This window comes from Anabrus simplex, chromosome 5 (assembly GCF_040414725.1).
Source record: "Anabrus simplex isolate iqAnaSimp1 chromosome 5, ASM4041472v1, whole genome shotgun sequence".
Lineage (NCBI taxonomy): Eukaryota > Metazoa > Arthropoda > Insecta > Orthoptera > Tettigoniidae > Anabrus > Anabrus simplex.
In genome coordinates this window covers 15,993,450-15,999,200 of record NC_090269.1, presented here as the reverse complement: position 1 = coordinate 15,999,200, position 5,751 = coordinate 15,993,450, and positions in this window count along the sequence as shown.

Below are 5,751 nucleotides of genomic sequence, written 5' to 3'. Positions count from 1 at the left end.
CCAAATAATTTGTGTTTACACAAATATAAACTGCATGCACTCCAAAACTTCATGTCATTTTGTTAATCATATACTAGTACAGATGGCGTCATTCGACGACATTGAACGGGGCATACGTACTGCAAGTTGTTGTGGTGTGAGGAGAGGTGTTGCTGGTTGCGTTCTTCTTAGACCTGTGACAGTGCTGGTAGAAATGGGCAAGAGTAAAGAGCTTGGATATGAGTTGAAACAGACAATTGTCAATCTAACAATTACAGGGTACACAATACGAAAAATAGGAGTCATGGTGAAGAAAAGTCATGCCTCTGTTCAATATCTTATGAATAACTTTAAGTACGAAGGGTCGGTGAAGCTGCTACTGGGAAGAAACTATGTACTCAGAAGGTCCTGAGAGTTTTATATCGACACGGTTACCATGGCCGTGTACGAAGGAAAAGGCCCTATGTTAGTAAGAAGAACCATGCTGCAAGACTGCTCTTTGTGAAAGAACACGTAAACAATGGCCAGGAGTTTTGTAACCATGTCTCTGGTTCGATGAAACGAAAATCGACCTGTTTGGTTCCGATGGTGCCCGTAGGGTGTGGAGAAAGACCAATATGGGCGACGATGTGGCCAATACAATTCCCACAGTGAAACACGGAGGTGGATCGGTTATGATGTGGGGTTGTATGTCGGCAGAAGGTGTAGAGAATATTCAATTTATTGAAGTCACGATGGACAAAGAAGTGTACAATAATATTTTGAAGAACAATGTTAATCAAAATTCTGAAAAATTGAGGATGTTACCGACCTACATGTTTCAACAGGAAAACGACCCCCAAACATACCACTGCTCTGAACAAGGAGTGATTAATTTGGAACATTCCAAAACAATTAAAAACTCCTGCCCAGTCTGCTGACTTAAAACCTATTGAACATATATGGGTGTTTCTGAAGTCTAGGGTTCACAGTAGAAAGGTTTCATCCAAATATGAGTTAAGACGAGTGGTGACCCAAGAATGGTACAGTATCAGCCATGAAACGTGTGCGAGGCTAGTAAATACCATGCAGCGTGTCAAGCTGTCATTACAGCCAAGGGTTACTCTACAAAGTACTAGGATTGGTGCTATGGTTCATTTCATTCATATGTTTAGCTGAAGAACTGGCATCTGTATGAATAACAATGTGAAGTCGGAAAAGGTCATGTTTTGTTATATTCTCCAGTATGTTTTACTATATGTTGTTTTAAATCTTATTGTTAATGGCATTGTAAAGAAATCCTCAAGAAATAAATTTCTTAAAAGACAATTACTGCAATATCCATTTGAATGTCCAAAATATACTGCTCTTTTCACAATATGAAACTTTATGAATAAGAAAGTGACATACTGTAGAAGGGAGAGAGAGTCTAGAGGTGGTGGAGTATGAACCTGTGCGCGAAAAAATCTAGGTAGTTGTTTAAAGTGGATTGATGTTAATGAAATGCTGTGTGTGCAAATCAGGGATCAAGGGAATGCCAACCCCGTTCAAATAATAGCAATATGTAGGGCGCCTGGTAACAACATCTCGGTACTTGATAGGCTGTACGATGTTGCGTGTACAGGTAACAATATGCAGAAAAGTTTTATAATTGCAGGTGACTTAAATCTTCCGGACATAAACTGGTCTGGCGAGGCCACGGGAAGGGGCTACAGTCAGGCCGCGGTAAACAACGTAATTAGGGATGGTGGATTTACCCATGCAGTAGACTTTCCTAGTAGAGGAAACAACACTTTAGATGTTTATCTTGTAACACCCGGTGACTTACACATTAGTTGTATGGCAGTACCAGGAAATAGCGATGACTCTACTGCAGAATTAAATATTAGATATGATATCGCTTAAACACTAAACTAGATAATGCTAGGGGGCTTTACGTCGCACCGACACAGATAGGTCTTATGGCGACGATGGGATAGGAAAGGCCTCTACGTTTCACGAAATCCTCGGAACAATGATGATGGTAATAATAATAATAATAATAATAATAATAATAATAATAATAATAATAATAATAATAATAATAATAATAATAATAATAATAATAATAATAATAATAATAATAATAATAATCATAGTAACAATGGTATTGGCTTTATGTCCCACTAACTACTTTTACGGTTTATGGAACGCTGAGGTGTCGGAATTTAGTCCCACAGAAGTTTTTTTTTGATAGTTGCTTTACGTCGCTCCGACACAGATAGGTCTTACGGCGACGATTTTATTATTGTTAACAAATACATCGCAACTGGAAAATATCCCGGTGGCAATGGTCACAGTAGTGTGACAATAAACAACAAAACTACAACAAGAAAAGTACAAAAAGCAATTCCATGAAAGAAAATGTTACAAAATATTCTACTAGTTTAAAATTCTAAATCCAGCATCATCATATACAAATTCACACACAACTTAAGTATTTCCAGTGCTTATCATTACGGCTTACAATACTATAGGTTGAGGATACTACTAGCTTAACATTACAAGTGATAATCAAGTAAAGTTAAAATCTAACCACCCAACAACACCACTACAACAACAAGAGTACAACAAACAATTCCATGGAAAGAAAACGACAAGAAATACGTTAACAACTAGCAAAACATTTTATGTACTTCCGGTATAGTTTCGTAGACCTGCCTTTTCCAGGGTAAATACTAACAGAAATGTTTATTAACAATAGAAAGAGATGTAATAATATTTCTTTTTGCTATTTGCTTTACGTCGCACCGACACAGATATGTCTTATGGCGACGACGGGATAGGAAAGGCCTAGGAATGGGACGGAAGCGGCCGTGGCCTTAATTAAGGTATAGCCCCGGCATTTGCCTGGTGTGAAAATGGGAAACCACGGAAAACCATCTTCAGGGCTGCCGACAGTGGGGCTCGAACCCACTATCTCCCGATTACTGGATACTGGCCGCGTAATAATAATTCGCAGATCGTTTAACATGCTTCGTCGCTAATACGACCGCGGTTGGAATATCGCGCAATGCATATCGGACTATTTTAATCAGCAATTACTCCCTGTGGTTCTATGGTTTGGTCACAATATGAACACCCACGTAAAGTTACAAGCTCACTTACCGAGCTCGATAGCTGCAGTCGCTAAAGTGCGGCCAGTGTCCAGTATTCGGGAGATAGTAGGTTCGAACCCCACTGTCGGCAGCCCTGAAAATGGTTTTCCGTGGTTTCCCATTTTCACACCAGGCAAATGCTGGGGCTGTACCTTAATTAAGGCCACGGCCGCTTCCTTCCCACTCCTAGCCCTTCCCTGTCCCATCGTCACCATAAGACCTATCTGTGTCGGTGCGACGTAAAACAACTAGCAAAAAAAATCAAGCTCACTTACTTCCTACCTTCCTTATTTGCCTATTAATATAAAGGAAAAGCTAATATTCTTTCGTGATCCGTTTACCGTCCAGGGTTGTTTATTTTTCTCCCTCGGAGTCAGCGTGGGATCCCACCTCTACCACCTCAAGGACAGTGTCCTGGAACGTGCTTTTTAGTCGGGGGTACAACTGAACAGAGGCAAGGAAACAGCTGTGGCCTTAAGTTAGGTACCATCCTGGCATTTACCAGGGGGAGAAGTGGGAAACGACGGAATACCACTTCGAGGATAGTTGAGGGTGAATCGAACCCTCGTCTACTCAGGTGACCTCCCTAGACTGAGTGGATCCTGTTCCAGTCCACGAACCACTTTTCAAATTTCGTCATCGAGCTGGGATTCGAACCCGGGCCTCCGAGTGTGGAAGCTAATCGCACTAACCACTACACCACAGAGGCGGACCCAAGTCTGCTTGCCCAATTTAATTAAAATATTTTACTTTCTACATCCTCCAGATGCAGACTAAAAATGAAAATTAGAGCCTACTTTTCACAAGTTTGACTGACAGTCTTTTGTAGTTTTTCAATTCATGACTTTAAATTACTTTTATTATAAATTATCCTTGTTGCTAGGCAATTTCCAATGGACCCTAAATAAAAGACTTGCTTTTAGTTGCAGATGAGGTGGGAGATACTGCAAGTGGGTGGTGGCGAGCTGCCTGTCCGACTTGATGTCTCAGTGACCGTGGCCTTGATCTTTTCGACGCCTTCCACCTACTCTCTAACCACATCCTACGGCAATCACTATTACAGTCTGACTGACACAGTCAATCTATGGAAAGATGTCACCTGTGCTAACAGCTTCAGGGTCAACCACTGATAGTCTTGAAGGATTTTGACATTAATATGTCTCAGGCCCTATGGCTGGAAATTATTCGAAAAATATAACGCGACAAAATGTGTGACGGAAGTGTAACCATAGCAACTGTGCAGGCAGTGATGTAAGAATTGGATGGATGGTCATACAATTACCTAGCAACCGTGCAGGCTATGTCTTATGGCTAGTTGCCACCTGAAATTAGCAGCCGTTCATGTATGGTCGTGACCGGGAGACGTATTTATGATTATGAGGTTTTCGCAAAGGGAAAGATGGTTTCAGTGTAAAGAACCTCAAGAATCTGGAGAAAACAAAGGCCCGTTTCTTAAAGTTGGCTCTAGGACTGTCCAAATTAGCTCGCCGGACAAACTATTGGTCATTCCTGGAGAAATCATTACAACCATCATTCAATAGCGTGTAAGTTCGCCTCTGGACGACCTGGATTCGGTTGGCAAGTGAGTGAACAGGGTTGTGGAGGTATGCTGCATCCGGGTTAAACCACTCCATGAGGATATGATCGCGCCATTCCACCAAAGTGCGGGGATACTGATGTCGGCGTTTGACCCACTGTTCCAACATGTCCCACAGATTTTCAATGGAATTCAAGTCAGGTGATTTTGCAGGTCATTTGAGATATCATAGAGTAGGGGAGTGTTCATAAAACCAGTCACACATGCGTCCATCACGATGAACTTTACTGTTGTCATCTTGAAAAATCGGTGTATCAATAGCAGATGTTAACTGAAAGCCAACACCTGATCATCCATAACGTTTAAATAAACATGTTGGTTCATGTTAGTGGTCACCTCGGTAAATAATAAATAATAATAATCGTATGGCCTCAGCTACCGTGTGCAGACATTTCAATTTGACGCCATCTGGCTGTCTGCTCGTCAATTTCGACGTTCCGTTTTACTCTAGGCCCCCACTAGATGGCAGACCGAGTAAACCGAAACTCTCTTGGGCGTCTATGGCTGAGATTTAATGAATTTTGTCGGGTAAACACCAAATGTGTCACCAGAGATCTTTAACATGCCGACATCGTACGACATGGAGTGTCGAATGGACTTTTTTCCGCCCTTCAAAAATCCGACTACCTCTGCCGGGTTTGAACCCGCTATCTTGGGATCCGGAGGCCGACACTCTACCGCTGATCCACAGAGGCAGCTGGTCACCTCGGTGAGTGGGCCCAATCCATGATACGAAGAACACCCCCAAAATATCACAGGCCCACCTCCGGCTTGAACCTGATCTTGCACACACCCAGGATGAAATGCTTCATTTGGCCTTGGGTGCACTCGACAAGCTGAGTTATTGGAATACAGGCAAAAACATGATTCGTCGGGACATACTGGGTTCTACCATCAGCTACTGTCAACGTCCAATGATTTCGAGCGCAGCTTTATATGCCTGTGTGAGTAATTGCCTCTTGCGAGGTGACCGACACCAAATATTCATTGCATGCAGTTCCCGTCGCAATGTTCTCTCGCTAACAGGTTGGGATGGACCTTCATTCACTGACTGCAGCA